We start from the raw sequence: 18829 nt of genomic DNA, 5'->3' as shown, positions 1-18829 counted from the left end.
ATTGCCCTAGGGATACACATTCTTTATCACACATTTCATTTGTATTGCTCCTCAACATTTTAGTACAAACAAGTCAAAAGGTATGAATTAATCTGCCTGCAACTGATTATCACACATAAAAGCACTGAAGCATGTTTACAAATATTCCTTTTCATTGTTTTGAGTTCTGAATGTTATCGCATCAATAACAACAAATACATAATTCAGACGAGTGTCACACTGATGTTCTTACAGGGGACAAGATGAAAACAATATATTAAACAATCTAAGAAAGTTTACCGATTCCAGATTTTATCATAAAATCAAAGAACCTCATAATTTTAAGTCACAAGCTGCTCATATTTGGCAGCAAGACAACCTAAATTCCATTAATTAGCATATATAATTTGTGTAATATCCATCCATTTGTTGGTTATTAATAGACAAAGATATCAAAATACCGGCAAGTTCTTTGCTTTGTGAGCTGCATTGGTTACTGATAGAGATTAGGGAACAATTCATATTATTGATATTGGTGTTTCAATTGCTGAGAGGTTCTAGGCTGGGCTGCTAGATGTCCTACCCAGTCTGCCCAGCTATTCTGCTCACTCTATGAAGGGCATATCCTAGTTACAGTCCCTCAGTGTTTGTATGATAGGTCAGATGAGGCTTTGTGTGGGGTGGGGAAGGAGGAAAAAGGAGAGCTGTGTGTGAAACGAAAGAGCTGCTTATAGGAAAATAAGGAACATAGAGGGAGGGCTAAGTGAGTGAGTAGAAAGTAAGATAGTACTGTGAGTGAGTGAAAGTAAGATAGTACTGTAGGATCACATCATACCTTACATTAAGAGTTTATCTTGTTGGGTAAACTAGATGGACCGTACACGTCGTTATCTGCCATCATCTACTACTATGTGACTATGTACATCAGGGCTGCCCAATTCCGGCCCTCGAGATCTACTGGCAGGCCAGGTTTTCAGGCTATCCACAATGAATATGCATGAGAGAGATTTGCATACCAAGAAGGCAGTGCAGGGCAAATCTCTCTCATGCATATTCAATGTGGATATCCTGAAAACCCGACCTGCCAGTAGACCTGTAGTAAGATTTATGGATGACTAATCAGTTACGTAAACAAGTTACGTGCCTCTTAGTTTTCTAGGGAAGACCATAATATCTCAACCAGGTTCAGCAAGCTTTGCCTACTTACACAACACAGAGACCCAGGCTATGAGAAATACTTTATTAAAAATATAAAAATATAATTCATAAGCCAGTAGCAAAAAATGATTATTGTTCACAAAATATCCAAATACATATATGAAACTCAGTACATAATTATCACATCACACTTGTTAGATAAATGAGTAAAACTAATTCTTATACACACTAAATAATTCCTTATAATAATACTTCCTGATTAGCAGCAACTAAAAATAGAGCTTATCACCACAGGTGCTTAAGTAACCTAGTCCCAAAGACAATTGAATTCTCTCTCTAACCCAGCTGAAAAGACATATAATTCCTTATTCTCACCATCCAATTAGGTCGTAGCACAGAATCAGGTGAAATGGAAGACGTCTTTCCTCCACTTAGCAGATATAGAAATTCTTCTGTTTAGGAACAGTCCATCAGCAACTGGAGAAGCTGTAAATTAGGTTGACAGCAAAGGTTTCCTTTATATGATGGAATCCAGATGTATAAAAAGTCCGGTTTCTCTCTCTCAGGCAGAGAGTCACAAGAGGTAACTTTTCAGGTCTTAATTATTATAGAAGATGTGCAGACGACACCTATGATAAGATGTGAGCTCCCTCACATCCTAACACAGACTAAATTAATAATTAGGCACATTCCACTTGGTTCATCAGATGACCTCTCCGGACCAATCCAGAAACATAACTTAGATGAACAGCTTTTCTTTATAGAGTATCGTACAGGCTGTGAAACAGAGGCGCCTTCGTTAGATAAGACCAGCACATGAGCCATGATTCCCCCAAGATTCACACAGGCTGAGCATGTAGGCATAGCTGGATGTCCTTGATTAGAATACAGTTCTGGTACATACCCAGAATGTATCAGGCAGAAACAGCAAAGATGTTTTCTTCTTTCTCTTCTTGCATGGTTCAGGCTGGAATGATGTCATAGAGGCCTAACCTTGAGGTGCAAATAAGGAAACACTCCTACAGACCTCAAGGACCGGAATTGGGCAGCACTGATGTACAGTATCAGTAGGAGTAGGAGTAGTCTAATGCAGTGGTTCCCAACCCTGTCCTGGAGGACCACCAGGCCAATCGGGTTTTCAGGCTAGCCCTAATGAATATGCATGAGAGAGATTTGCATATAATGGAAGTGACAGGCATGCAAATCTGCTCCATGCATATTCATTAGGGCTAGCCTGAAAACTCGATTGGCCTGGTGGTCCTCAAGGACAGGGTTGGGAACCACTGGTCTAATGGAAGTGCAGCAGTCTGAGAACCTGGGGCACCAGGTTCAGTTCACTAGTATTATAAGCACTCTCAGACTAAAAAAACCAACATTCAACTGATGCCAAACTAAAAAGTCTTTCTACCAAACCAAATAAGTTAAAAATGGAGGAAAAGGATCTCAGAAACCATCCAGACACCCAGTGGTGTAGTAAGGGGAGGTGAGGGGGGCGCCATGTTTTTTAGGGCGCCGACACCCCCTCCTTCTCTCCGCTCCCTCAACCTCTTCCCATTCCTCCCCTCACCACATGTTCCCCTTCTCTTCCTCTCCTACCTTTAGTTGTTTGCCTCCACGAGCAACAACTTGAACGTTCTCCTCATGATATTGTCAGCTCTGCCGCTGATGTCACTTCTGGGTGCCGCCCATAGGAAGTGATGTCAGAAGGAGAGCCACTGGGGTCGCAAGGTGAACAACTAGAGGTACAGGTAAAGGGAAGGGGGTGCGCCAGGGGGGATCAGGGAAGGAGCGGGGGGGGGGCAGAGATGAAGGCAGGGGAGGGGCACCTCTCACCCTCGCTATGCCACTGCAGACACCTATTTGCAAACAGTGTCTACACTTTAGATTCCATTTTTTATTCACTGATCCCAATCGAATCAACAATTCATTCTGAAATTCAGGAAATCAATAACAAATTAAGTAAAGTTCACGACTGGCTAAATTCCAATAAACTTTCATTAAGCATCTCAAAAACTAATACTCTTCTGTTCCCCGGTAAAGAGGGAGCTAAATTAATTTCCCCAATTATCATCGACAACATACCACTCATAACAACTTCAACTATAAAAATCTTAGGGGTCCTTATAGATAACAAGCTTACTTTCCGACCGCAAATAAGTGCTCTGGTTAAAAACTGTTTTTACAAACTAAGAATGATTCGATCATTGACCCCTTTTCTTGAAACCAGTTCTCTCAACATTTTGATCCATTCACTCATAATTTCAAAAATAGATTATTGCAATTCGCTTTTAAAAGGTATATATCACAAAGATTTGAAACGTCTGCAACTAATTCAAAATACGGCAATTAAGTTAATCTACAGAGCAACAAAGTATGAACACGTTACTCCTCTGTTAAAAGATGCCCACTGGTTACCTATCTCACACAGGATAACCTACAAAATTGCCCTTTTGACATTTAAAACTATGCAGACTAATTCCCCAGCTTTTATTGATCGAATATTAATTCCCTATGATCCACCAAGATCTTTAAGATCCATAACCCAATCCAATTTAAATATCCCCTCCTTAAAAATAATCGGTACACGTCGAACCTCTATTTTCTCTGTAACAGCTCCTACTATTTGGAATGCTCTTCCGCTTTATCTAAAAACAGAAAATAATTTAAAAACGTTTAAAAGTAGCTTAAAATGTTTCCTTTTTAAAGATGCTTTTAATTGAAGTTATTATTTCATTATTATTTTTTTTTTTTTCTCTTTCTCTTCTTTTCTTTTCTCTTTTCTCTCCTTCTTTTTTCTCCATTAAGTCCTGCCCTTTTGTTTTTTTCCCTTAATGTCTCTCTCATTTACTATAATTATTGTATTTCCTCCCTTCTTCCTTCATGTATCGTTTGTTAGTGCGTCCTTATTCAACCTAGTACGTGTTGTAGTTCGTCTAATAATTTTGTATTTTCGTTTTTTTTAAATAAGTTTGTTTTAATGGTAATTCTGTTTGTTACAATGTTATTTTATCAAGTGCTTTGTACAACGCTTTGCAGAATCGATAAAGCGTTCAATCAAGAAACTAATTAAACAATAAACAATAAACAATAAACAATTAAAAAAAAACAACCCTTCATTTTATGCAACAAACTTTAATCTTTAAACAGCTCTTAACATTTTATCAATAATAGGCTTATTATATTCAGCAGCAAAATGAGCAATGCAATTCAAGCCAGAACTTATCTTTAAATGCAGGAGGAAAGATAGGGAGTGTGTGGTGCAGTGGTTAAAGTAACAGCCTCAGCACTCTGGGGTTGTGGGCTCAAACCCAGGCTGCTCCTTGTGACCCTGGGCAAGTCACTTAATCCCCCTTTACCCCATGTACATTAGGTAGATTGTGAGCCTGCTGGGACAGACAGGGAAAAATGCTTGAGTACCTGAATAAATTCATGTAAACCGTTCTGAGCTCCCTTGGGAGAACGGTATAGAAAATTAAATTAAAAAAAATATGTGACTGTGCTCTGTGGCTAGTTGTAGAGACCAGGATAACTATGGGCATATGGGGCCCTTCGAAAGCCCATTTTCCTTTATTAGAATTCTTCCCACTAAAGAATAGTTCTGTTCTTTTTTTATTTTTTATTTATTTAACCATTTGTTACAACCATCACGAATTTACATCCATATAAATTCAGGCAGGAAATCAAAAGAAAAGAAAAGGAGGAAGTTTGTCCTTAAATCAAGTTTCAAGTTTTATTTTAATTTGATGAATCGCTTATTTAGGGGTCCTTTTATCAAGCTGCAGTAGGGGGTTTAACGCACGTTAAACCACCTGCCGCGCTAGCCACTAACGCCTGCATTGAGTAGGTGTTAGTTTTTTAGCCAGCCCTGGGGGTTAGCGCGTGATGAAATGTCCGACGCGCTAACCCTGCTAGCGTGGCTTGATATAAGGAGCCCTTAGTTTTACTAAGCGAGATACAACATTAATAAAAAATATAAGCATATATTTAGACATACCATTTAAAATTTAAAATAGTGGGTGAGACAACTAGACTTACAGACCAACCAATACACAAGGTAAAAAGGAAGAGAACTACAATTCAATGCTTTAAAGCAGTGTTCTTCAACCACCGGTCCATGGACCAGTGCCGGTCCACAGAAATTTCTTGCCGGTCCACAGGGCCAGCACGTGCATCAGGCCCAAAACAGTGTTCTTCCACCGATGCAGCGTTATCTTCGAGCCAGCTCCCTCTTCCTAACTGATTCAGTGCACAAAGCCCACGGGCAGTGGCTCCTACGGGCATCCTGCATCTGAACCGGAAGCCTTCTATCTGACGTTGCAACATTAGAGGGAAGGCTTCCAGATGAGGCACAGGACGTGCAAGGTGCAATTAGTACTATTATGGGGGCGGGGTCCAGGGTGGAGATTGGGTAGAGATAGGCAGGATCTGGCCCACAACTTAGCCCAGTATTCTTCAACTGCCGGTCCATGGATCGATGCCGGTCCCCAGAATAATTATTTTATTTCTGCCGGTCCATAGGTGTAAAAAGGTTGAAAAACACAGTTTTAAAGTACAGAGGAGAACCATAAATGGAAAGAACATTAGGGAGGGAAGAGTGGAAACCAAGAAGAAAACTAATATAAAATTTGAGCATAATTTAAAGATTAAAAGCATCTTTAAAAAGGAAACTTTTTAAGTTACTTTTAAAATGACTCAAATCATTTTCCTCTCTTACATGCTGAGGCAAGGTGTTCCAAAGTTGCGGAGCCATCACTGAAAACATATCATGTCGTCGAGTTCCAATAACTTTCAAAGAGGGGACCACCATAAGCTTTTGATTAGTGGACCGGAGAGAACGCAAAGTGCTATAAGGGATAAGTAATTTATTAATGAATTGAGGTTCATTAGTGGAAAGGGTTTTAAATACTAAGAGTAAAATTTTAAAAGTGATACGATGGTTAATTGGGAGCCAGTGAGATTTAATCAGAAAAAGAGTGGCATGATCATATTTTTTTTACTGTTATGAATGAGTTTAAAGGCAGTATTCTGAATTATCTGAAAGCGCTTCTTTTATTTTTGCATGATATTTATTAATAAAGAGTTACAGTAATCGAGTTTTGCAATAATTAAAGAGTGAATTCATATATTTAGCATTTTGGCTCCAGAAACTTAGAAATCGAGCAAATCATATGTTAGTTCACATTATCAAGGCTGATACAGCTTTTAGGAAGATAAGAAATCAAATTCAAAGGAAAAATTTTACTTTTTTATTATCACTTTGGGAGTGGGACGAATCTTTACTTCTCATTTTCTACCATTTCTTCAGCCAACGCATTAGTCTCCACAACTTCTATCAAAGGTTTATCTTTGAGGAACATTTCTAAATGGGATGGTTCTACAAATATATAGTTCTGTTCTGAGTACCAGCATCTTTCTTTTTGGAAACAAAAACCGCTGGACAATATCATTATTTGTAAAATAGGTGTATGTGAGGGAGCCTATAGGATGGTGTCATTTCTCCTTACAGATACTCACTCACACTGACAGGGCCACCTGAAAACCTCTAATCCCACCCCAGGAGGAAGTGACACAGGAAGGGTGGAGCTTGAAGGTATGACTCAGGAAGTATAAAAGGCTGGGCTACAGAAGCTGTGATGCTCACTGCAGATGCTTACACCGTGAAGCTGAGTAACCGCAACTACCATGTTCGGGTGTGCCGAATTCAGTTTGAACCTTGAAGAGTTTGTGTTTTGACTTGGCCAACTATAGGCCAGCTTTGAGTGCCTGCTAGAAACCGTGCTGGTAACTCTAGATTCAGGGACCAGGCCAGACACCAGTAAAAACTGCTGCTGAGAGAAAGACATTCATGTATGCTGTGACCCCACAGGAATAGGCCACCAGAGGACACTGTTATATTACAGAACCAGTTTTGAGCATTGATTTTTCCTTTCTTATGAAATGAACACACCTTTTTTAAAAAAAATTTGTTTTCACCAAGGGTGGCACACAGACACTTTTAATGAATATTATTTATTTGCTGAGGCTTGTCTTACCTGGTCCTATGGCCCACCTTCACTCACGTTACCACAGTATACTCATGGTTTCCTCTTAGATGTCCTTTTGATATAGTTTCAGGAATGAGCAGAAAGCTTATATTTTTAAAAGAAACACTGCTACACTTGGAGAAACCACTTTACCTAAAGTCCACTTTTTTTTTTGTTAGTGCTGCCTATTCTCACACTTCTCCAAATGCATCCTGTACAAAGTTGTCAGTATAGATAAGGTAGGAAAAGGAAAGGTTTTATATCAGTAAACTGGTATTTCTCTGTTCTAGCTCCTTACCCCTCCCCACACATGGACACCTAGAAACTCTTCTCATGGTTTAATCACCAAGTGAAAGTTATTCATGGATATATGAAGAGGCATCACACTCTGTTTTGTGGTAGGGGACAGCAAATTAAACATGGCGGAAAAAGAGAGGCATTTAATTTAAAAGAAAGAGGAACAAAAAAGTACAGTCAAACCTTGGTTTGCGAGCATAATTCGGTCCAGAAGCATGGTTGTAATCCAAAGCACTTGTATATCAAAGCAAATTTCCCCACAAGAAATAATGGAAACTCAAACGATTCGCTCCACAACCCAAAAACTTTAATCTATCTTCTATCTTCTATCTATATATATAAAATCGGAGGTATGTATGTGTGTATGTATGTATGTGTGTGTATGTGCCGCGATCACGCAAAAACGGCTTGACCGATTTGAACGAAACTTGGTATGCAGATCCCTCACTACCTGGGGTGATATGTTCTGGGGGTCTCGCGGCCCACCTGCACACGTGGGCGGAGCTACAAACAGAATATCAGATTTCACCTATTCATGTCAATGGAAAAAATGTAAAAAGCTGCCATTCTCACAGTAATTCAAAAACGGCTTGACCGCTTTGAACGAAACTTGGTATGCCGATCCCTCACTACCTGGGGTGATATGTTCTGGGGGTCTCGTGGCCCACCTGCACACGTGGGTGGAGCTACAAACAGAAAATCAGATTTCACCCATTCATGTCAATGGAAAAAATGTAAAAAGCTGCCATTCTCACAGTAATTCCAACTACCTGGGGTGATATGTTCTGGGGGTCTCGCGGCCCATCTGCACATGTGGGCGGAGCTACAAACAGAACATCAGATTTCACTCATTCATGTCAATGGTAAATTTGTAAAATGCTGCCATTCTCACAGTACTTCAAAAACGGCTTGACCGAATTGAACGAAACTTGGTATGCAGATCCCTCACTACCTGGGGTGATATGTTCTGGGGGTCTCGTGGCCCACCTGCACACGTGGGTGGAGCTACAAACAGAAAATCAGATTTCACCCATTCATGTCAATGGAAAAAATGTAAAAAGCTGCCATTCTCACAGTAATTCCAACTACCTGGGGTGATATGTTCTGGGGGTCTCGCGGCCCATCTGCACACATGGGCGGAGCTACAAACAGAACATCAGATTTCACCCATTTATGTCAATGGAAAGGATGTAAAAAGCTGCCATTCTCACAGTAATTCCAACTATAAAACACTTTCTATGACACTATAACCACTAGAGACATTGTTTCTATTCTACCACGGACACCATACATATAGAGTTTGTATGTTCTAACTGTGTTTGTAACTGTTTCCTTCATGCACCCCAGTTCATAATGTTATTACATTACATGAATACTCACATATGCTGAACTAGGAACACAGGTTCCATTCTGAACCGGGAAAAAACTGCATGGAGTTTCTTTTCAACCTGAGTTTCCACATATTGAGTTGTTTAAATCAATACTGAAACTTTTGGATGCCACTTATTCCAACAGATCTTTCTTTTCAGTTTAAGAGATTGCAAATTCCAGTGAGACTTGCATTCTCTATCACAATCAACAAATCACAGGGACAGACTATTACATACTGTGGAGTGGATTTAAGATCCCCCTGTTTTTCCCATGGACAACTCTATGTTGCTTGCTCAAGGGTGGGTTCACCCAAGTTTTTATATGTTCTTGCTCCTGGAGGTGAAACTAAAAATGTTGTTTATATTCAAGTTTTGTGTTAGTTGTATTGTATTCATTTTGTCAAATATTTCACATTATAATTTGAATATTGTACTTTTTATAAAGCTGTTAAAAAATAATTTCATTCACCACTATAAAGTATCTTTATTTGAATCCATTTACAGTGTTATTGCTATAATTAAATACCCGTGCAACGCCGGGGCATCAGCTAGTACAAAATACTATACATACTTGTATTGACAGTCACTACACTCCTGCAGCGTCAGAGAGAAAAGAACCATCGGCTCAGTTGTGATGTGTGTATACTGTATGTACTTGTATTGCAAGACATTGCTTGTATATCAAATTAAAATGTAATAATATGTTTTGCTTGACTTGCAAACCAAGTTACTTGCAATCCAAGGTTTTACTGTACTTGTTTCCTGAAATTAAATTTCAGAGACTATAAATGCTAATATTCCTAGAAATAAAGGTAACAGATCATAGACTTGATATACTGCCTTTCTGTGGTACAACCAAAGTAGTTTATAAATATTATATGTAGATACTTACTCTGTCCCTAATGGGTTCACAGTTTTACTAAGCAGTACTAAAATATAGGGCTCCTTTTACAAAGACGCGCTAGGGCCTTAACGCGCAGGATAGCGCACGCTAGCCGCTACCACCTCCTTTTGAGCAGGTGGTAGATTTTCAGCTAGCGCATGCTACAGCGCGCATTAATCCGGTACGTGCGTTAATGCTAGCACACCTTTGTAAAAGGAGCCCATAGTCTTAGCACACTCCAAGGAGTGGCCTAGTGGTTAGAGCATCTGCCTCAGCACCCTGAGGTTGTGAGTAGAGGTCTGCACGGGAATGGGGATCACGGGAATCCCGCAGGTCCCACAGGGGTTCTGTGGGAATCCCCCCTAACCCACAGAACTCAACAGGACTCCCACGGGGATGGAAGGCTTTGGAAGCAGGGTTTGTCCATATAATATAATGGACACATCAGTCTTAGTAAAAGAGGGGGTTTATAAGTTAATTACCTGAACAGAAAACAAAAAAAGGGTTCCACCAAAGAGATTCCACAAGCAAAACAGCAGCGCAAACACAAAAGAAACGGTGGAATTGATGATCCTATCAGAAGTAATTGCTGCTTTTTATGGGGACAGGCGGGGATGGAGGTAATTCCTGACAGGGACGGAGAGGATCCTGGTGGGATCGCGTGGGGACAGAGAGGATCCTGGCGGGGATGGATGGGATTTCTGTCCCCACGCAACTCTCTAGTTGTGAGTTCAATTCCCACTGCAGCTCCTTGTGACTCTGGGCAAGTCATTTAACACTTCATTGTCCCAGGTACAAAAGTAGTACCTCTATAAAATATGTAAACCACATAGAAAAAAGGCAGTATACAAATTCTATTCCCCCCCCCCCCATGCAGGCTATTCCTGCATACTAAATCCATTTTCACCACAAAAAAATGGTTTTGTTCTATTTCTTTTTGCATTAATGCTCATGTGCTAATATAGCCATTAGCATGTGGCCATTTTGAAAAATTACCATGTGTGCACTTACCACCACCCATTTTTTAGGCAGTAAGGGGTCACATGGTATCTGTGCACTAACCAGTTAGCGCATGACAAAGTGGACATTCCTACTTAGCACAGCTACATAATGTGCTAACTGGTTGGTGCAGGAATGTCTATTCTTTGCCCCTTGACACCCTCTGAAAAAAAAAACCAAGGGTCTGTTTTACAAAGCCGCGTGGCAACAGCCTCGAAGCCCTTTAAATCTCTATGGGCTTTGGGGCTGTTGCCGCGCTGCAGCCGCTAGCGTGGCTTTGTAAAACTGGCCCCAAAACTTTTTTGTGTGCATAGATTTGCTAGTTACTGCACCTGAGCATATCCCTCACTGCAATAGGCAGGTTTAAATGCCTAACACAGCTTAGTAAAAATGCCCCTAAGTTTTGTGCCTGGGGCAATGGAGGAATAAGTAACTTGCCCAGAGTCACGAGAAGCTGCAAGGGAAATTGAGCCCAGTTCCCCAGAGTCTCAGCCCACTGCCCTAACCATTAGACTACTCCACTCCACTCCATGCAGGGCTGTAAGGGATGTAATACAAGTCAAGTGGTCCCTCTTTTGCTCCTAGAGATCTAATGAAATTCCACCACCTTCCTAGGTATCTTGTTTCAGAGTTTAATTGTCCTTAAATTAAACATGAGGAGAAACTTTATAAGTCTAATTCTCCCCTTCTGCATTTTAAACTCATTACATCTTAACTTATCCCTAGTAGTACAGCCATGATTATACGAGGGGGGTGCTGAAAGGTTCTCAGCCCAACCAACCAGCTTCCTAAATTCTGAGCGTGATTTTACCACTGTAGCTGAACAGATTATCTTACTTTGTTAAGTGCTAATTTGCAGAAACAAAATTCAGATCATTGATTGAATTATATCCACGTCATTCTCCTCGCAGCACCCCCTCGTAGTCTCACACTGCTGAATCCCAACTGTCTTCCTCCTCTCTCTGATGAGAAAAATGCTGGAGTTATTGCTATTTTGGTGCCACTCCAGATGGATCAGTGAGAACTCTGATTTGGTTCTGCACAGAGAGAGAGAGAGAGTGAACCCTGATTAGCTATGTTCTCCAACAAGCTCGTGTCTTGTATCCAGACCTTTAGACAGGTATTTAATGTGTAATCTCTTGTCATCTCTCAGCGAACACCTTGCTCCTGGTTCTGAGACGTGGTGAAAATTGCATCATTTTTCACAGCTTCCAATCTGCCATTATGATCATATGAATCTCCCTGTCCATTTCCCTCTCTATCGACCTACCTCTGCCCACCTCCACCCCTGCCTCCACACACACGCACAGACTCCATTTCACCAATCTATTCAAGCATAGATCTTTCTTTCATAGAAATAATATTGGCTCTACTTCAGTTCCTTTAGATGCCTAACATTAAAAGCCATGTTTTATTTGTTGATTTGCTAGTTTAGTGGGACTGTCAGCTCCTGTTGGATCTGAAGAAATGTATTTCTTCTCTTCAAATTCAAGAATGCATGGGACAGGTACGTAGGATCTCTTAGGGAAAGGAGGAAACAGTGGATGCTGCAGATGGACAGACTGGATGGTTCATTTGGCCTTTATCCCTCCACGGATTCAAGACAAAGTTAGACAAGTTTCTGCTGAACCGAAACGTACGCAGGTAAGGCTAGTCTCATTTAGGATAATGGTCTTTGATCTAAAGGCTGCCGCGGGAGCGGACTGCTAGGCACGATGGACCACTGGTCTGACCCAGCAGCAGCAATTCTTATGTTCTATCATGTTTCTATGACCCCATCTATCCAAGGATTTTCAACAGTCCTCTTACCAAAAGATATGGATTACTTATTCTTTAGAATCCAGCCAGTAGGTGTCACTGTTGTATAATTGGCTGAAAGTCCCCACTTCCAAGAGTTGAGAATACCAGCCACCTCTCCAGTGATCCAGCAGATGCTAGGCATGTGAGCCAAATCACATCTCTCAGAGGGCAGCACACACCATTACTAAGTCATCAAACCAACTTCAAAAAGAATGTTTTCAAATCATCATGGGACAAATGTAAGTATTAGACAAAAAATGGTGCACATTCTTCTGGAAAAGCTATGCAAACAAAACTGTGTAAAAAAGCACTGTTCAGCCCTTTGAATAAAGCTTAATGCTACACATTATATTTTATACTTATGGGCCACGTGGCACTTAGTGCACGCTAATGTCCATTCATGTGTGCTAAGCTTTAATGAAAAAGCCCCTGTAGGAATAGATAATGAAAAGATCTAACCCCACTTTTACAAAACCATGCAAGAGGTTTTTAGTGCCGGCCAGCGTTCTGAATGCTCTGCGTTGCTCCGACGCTCACAGAAACATCGGCCGGCACTAAAAACCTCTTACGCGGGTTTGTAAAAGAGGGGAGGGGGGAAAGTGATTAATTAGGAACCCTTTTACTAAGCTGTATTAGGCACTAATGTGTGCTTAATATAAGAAAAAATGGAGTCCTGTATGATGTGTTACGACATCACACAGTGGTTTTGGAATGTGCATGCACATGGATAATGCAGGAGCCTTTGTCATCTACAAAATAGGCAGTGGTATGTACTCACACAGTAATTTTTTTAAATGTCCACACGCAAATAATATTAGTGCCTGGCCTTTAATGCGAAGAATAGAAAACCAAGGTTTTTACTGCAGCCACAGTAAAAATGACTTGTAGCATGTGAGAAAAATTTGCGTAAATGTAATGTAATGTAATTTATTTCTTATATACCGCTACATCCGTTAGGTTCTAAGCGGTTTACAGAAAATATACATTAAGATTAGAAATAAGAAAGGTACTTGAAAAATTCCCTTACTGTCCCGAAGGCTCACAATCTAACTAAAGTACCTGGAGGGTAATAGAGAAGTGAAAAGTAGAGTTAGAGGAATAATAAAAATAAAATAAACATTTTAACAAGACAGCATTGATCTAAATACTTTGGAAGGTAGAAGAGAGGAGAGAAAGGAATAGAAGCAGAAGGGGGAGCTGATGAACAGTAGAATTCTGGAGAAATTTAAATGATAGAAATAGAACAAAACAAAGACAAAAGGCAAAACAATAGATAAGATTAAAGATAAATCATAAGCTGGAAAGAAAAATAAAATAAAACACTAAGGCCTTATTTTGCCACAGCTTAATACAAGGACCCCTTAAGGCAGTGATTCTCAACCCTGTCCAGTTGGGTTTTCAAGATATCCCTAATGATAATACATAAGACACATTTGCATGCCTGTCTCTCTCATGCATATTCATTAGGGATATCCTGAAAACCCAACTGGCTGGGGGGTCCCCTAGGATAGGGTTGAGAACCATTGCCTTAAGTTTTATATACCTGATTCTAGCAAAAGGAAATTTCCTCCCCATTTGAGCACCTAAATTTAGGCATCTTAAAAGTGCTTAGGAGTTAGGCCCAGGAGAAGGTCACATTGGGCAAATGAAATCTAGTGCTGACTGATTTCCTGCTTGGATTTCCTGAAGTTAGGACAGTGAATAGTAAGCTATAAGTCAGGGATCTCAAAGTCCCTCCTTGAGGGCCGCAATCCAGTCGGGTTTTCAGGATTTCCCCAATGAATATGCATTGAAAGCAGTGCGTGCACATAGATCTCATGCATGTTCATTGGGGAAATCCTGAAAACCCGACTGGATTGCGGCCCTCAAGGAGGGACTTTGAGACCCCTGCTATAAGTAGACACCTATTTTCTGCCAATATTAGGTTTTCACAGAAGACGTTGTCAGCCACTGGTGTGAACTGGATAACTCAGTTCAGGGTTTTAAAACTCTTTATCTCAATGTACTTTGAGATTTGTCAACATGAAAAATGTTGAAGCCAGCATTGGAAATTTGGAGCGGACTCAATTTGACCCTGTGATCTGGATCTATCAAGTCATTTTTTCAGTCTGACACAGCCTGAATGTGGGTTTTCTTGCAGAAAGGCAAGTATATGCTGGCATTACACTGCAGTTTTAATTATTTTAAATAAATATTGACAATAGACAGAACCAGCTGAGCAGCAGTATTGTGGACTGCCATGCAATTGGAACTGGGTTCAACTTATAGCTCAGTCTTCTGATCCCCGGGCAGTTCAAGCAAGGGATACTGCAAAGACAACATTCAAAACTCTGTTGGGTGAGGGACTATGATATGCAGAGTTCCGGAACGTTCCCTGATGCATAGCCCCCCAGCTGAGAACTCTCACTGCAATTGGTAGGCTAATTAATTGGGAGATAAATATACAGTAAAATAGAGGGGAACCCCCCCCCCCTTGATTAATTGTGGATGAATGATTCTAGATCTCATTTCCAGCTGAGCTTAAATTCCTACTGAGAGGAACAAACTTCCAGAAAAACCAACAAAAAGATAAAGCAGGAGGGCCTGAGCATAAATAGTTAAATGTTAATTTCTTTATTATTTGTAAAACCAAATTATGTTTTACTATTCTTGCTTTCTGTACAAGTGTAATACTTGAAGTTTAAGTTGAAAATCAATAAAGATATAATAATAAAAAAAGATAAAGCAAATTCGAAGCAATAAAATTATTTTTCAAAACTATCAATAGATCTTCTTAAATACCTTCATAAGCTGTTTCTCTCATTTGCACGGTCTCTCCAGCTCCGAGGCCCTCCCGTCGAAAATGATGGGCCTCCCCCTCCCCGGTGCACTATGTGATGCAAGGGGAGGAGCCTAAAGCCCTGATTGGCTCAGACGTCAGACCTCAGGCCCTTCCCTGTGCATCAGGGGCCTTAGGTGTCTGAGCCAATCAGGGCCTTAGGCTCCTCCCCATTCATCACATGATGCACCGGGATGGGGAAGACCCATAATTTTCGACTGGCGGACCTCGGAGCTGGAGGGAATGTGCTTCCCTCTAGCTCCCAACATCTACCAAAAGTATGGAGAGAAGGGGTTTGGAGAGTGGGGTTTGAGGGAGCATCCAGTGGCAGGAGGGAATGGGCATCCCTCCTGCCTCTTTTTTTTTTTAAAGAGGAATGGGGGAGGGGATGGTATGGGGCGGCTCCATTGGCAGGAGGGAGTGGTGCCAGGATGTCGGGGAGGGCTTTTTTCTTTCTTTTTTTTTATGGGGCAGATATTGTGCAAGTGTAATACATACACATCTGTCCATTTAAAAAAAATAGATAAAAAGGATTCCTGCCCCAAACAGCTTAATGCCTCTCGGCTGCTCGGGCTTCCCTTTGCCGGCTTTGCACATGTGTGAGAGTCGTTCTCACACCGATCAATCAGACGAGAGAGACGAAGATTATGACAAACCTCTGCACGAATCATTTGCATGCAATCTTTTTGGTACATTGATCACTCTTCCACAATCGGCCATAGAATCGGACAACAGCGATCCAGTCGGCATTAGTGATTATATTTAGTGCATCCAGGCCATAGTTCAATCCCAATGATCTGAAAAAATGTCAACACATAGAATTTTCAGCTGTAATGGCAAAATAAAATTTAGAATTTAGGAAGTTGATTGGTTGAGCTGAGAACTTTACAGCACCCCCTCGTACACTATTCTGATTACAAAAGGGTTTTCACCAGCTCTTGTTGATTTAGAGTGCTGCTGCAGGACTGTGGGGAAGATTCTCAAAACTTAACCTGTCTTTAATGTGGTCACTAAACCTGCACCAGCCAGTTTAATGGGGCAGTATTTTACCAGCCAATTACAGAGACCAACAAAAATAAATTATTTTCTTGATGCCTTGTTTTTTTTTGTTGTTTCTGGGGTTATTTGGGGCGCTGATTCAGAAAATTGCATTGGATATACCACATCAGCTCTAGTTTCATAGATATGGTTGCTTTTTATGCCTTTGGGATAGTAGAGCCAAAGATGAGCATTGGGCAAAAAAAAGATTGGCCTCCAAGTGAATATATGGTGGTTGGAAGACAAAATGTAATCAATGAACCTGTGCTAGCATGAGATAGAATCATACTGCTACCACTAAATATAAAGCTAGGCCTGATGAAACAATTTGTAAATGCTTTGAATAAAGATGGCTCTTGCATTGAATACATAGCGCATATGGGCGTTACCTAGACTTGCTATGGAATAACTGAAGGTAGGAATTTTCGATGGTCCACAGATCAGATAACTTATAAATGACTAACATTTCATAGCATCAGTGAATGAAATCAAATCATGTGCCTGTCTTCATAGGAACTCAATGAGCGTTGGGAGCAGCGCGGGCCATTCAGCGTGGCTCCCCGGGCTAGAAACTGCTATCGCAGTTTTGTAAAAGGAGACCATAATTTTAACCTGACCCAATTCAAATATGTAGCATGTTTAAATATCTCCTATCTAAACTACGCTTTCTCATGACCCTTAAGAAAAGTCTGTAATTGAAGAGAATCCCAAAATGAATATTCCTTCCCTGATAAGTAATGAGACATTTGCATGGGTCTTAAAAACAAGTTGTGCCCAATACCACTGTCCTGTGCTTCAGTACCAAAAAGGTCTTACATCTTAGTTGAGTGGCTGTGGACACATCAGGAAACATTCATTTTCCCTCCACAAAAATGAACTCCTTTCTTATCAAAATACGTCTTCATAACGAGTGACTTATCACTTTCATTCACAAAAGAAGCCAAAGGAGTGGATCTATTGGTGTACGAGTCTTCAAGAAATGCAGCTAAATCCACATCAGATGTAACCAGTTAATTCACTCCTTGTTGGTTGTCCTGGAGATTTCTTTTAGAAGGCAAATAATAAAAATTTCTCAAAGGTTTAGGGCTTTTATCAAGCCACGCTAGCGGGGTTAGCGCTTCAGACATTTCATCACACGCTAATCCCCGCAGTCAGCTAAAAAAACTACCACCTGCTCAATGCAGGTGTTAGCGGCTAGCAGTTTGATAAAAGGACCCCTTAGTTTCTCAGTTATCCTCTGAGATATTATTTGGAAAATATCAGAGAGGTGGTATTTAACTCAGAAGCTATGCCTCTGAAAAATTATTATTTGCCTTCTAAAAGAAAACCTCTATTAGAAACTAACCAGTATGAAGGACTGCTGAAAAATTCTCAGAGCAACCAAGAAGATAATGATGTGGAGCCATAAAACTTACAAGTTATTCCACACTTTTCTTGACACTTTTTATTTCAATGAGACAAATATATCTAGTAAATGGGCACAAGTATAAGGAAACCCAAGCCATTGTGACATCACTGATGAGGTTGGCTCTTAGGCATTGGTGGAATGAGGCGCTATGACATCACAATACAAAGGGCAGCTGAAAAGTTCTCAGCCCAAACAAGAGAATGATGTGGAGCCATGAAACTTACAAGTCATTCCACACTATTCTTGACACTTTTCATTTCGCTGATATGAAACGAAACTAAAAGTGTCAAGATAACTGTGGAAGAACTTGTAAGTTTTATGGCTCCATATCATTCTCTTCTTGGTTGGGTTGAGAACTTTTTCAGTGGCCTCTCGTAAAATAGCTAGAACTTGAACAACTTCAGTTGAGCTTTCAAACACATCTGTTAATCTAAACAATCAAAATTTAGTCAATCCCGAGGTGTCTGCTCAGGATTTCTTTTCCCTTCTCTTAAAGGAAATAAAGTAACACCCTCCCCCCTTTTTACAAAACTGCACAAGAAGTTTTTAGTGTTAGATGGCGCGCTGAATGCTCTGACACTCATAGAAACTGTTGCTAAAAACCTTTTTTGTGGTTTTATAAAAGGCGGGGGGAGGGGGTTATTCAGGAACCCTAAGAACCTCCAACATATATTTTCTGAAAATACCTCATGGAATCTACAATTTAAACTTAGGAAAGTTCATCAAAAGTAGGCTCCATTTCCATGTTTTCCACTGATTCCATTTTATTTTGCAGAAACTGATTCTCCTTGTGTTATTTATTTATTTCGGTTTCTATCCCGTCTTCCCCAAACAGCCCAGAATGGGTCACGGGTTCTCCTGTCTTCACTCCCAAAATGCCACCATTTTATTTCTTTTAACAACCTTAGCTTCCAGCTCCTTAGTTGATGTCAAAAAGAGCTGTAACGGAATGGGCAATTGACTAACTTGACTAGAAATCAATGAAACAGCTTTCCAAAGTCACATTCAAAGTAATCAATTTAGATTTAGTATGGGTAATGGGAGAAAGTTTTGAAA

Source organism: Geotrypetes seraphini, chromosome 5 (genome assembly GCF_902459505.1).
Source record: "Geotrypetes seraphini chromosome 5, aGeoSer1.1, whole genome shotgun sequence".
NCBI lineage: Eukaryota > Metazoa > Chordata > Amphibia > Gymnophiona > Dermophiidae > Geotrypetes > Geotrypetes seraphini.
This window is presented reverse-complemented; position numbering follows the sequence as displayed.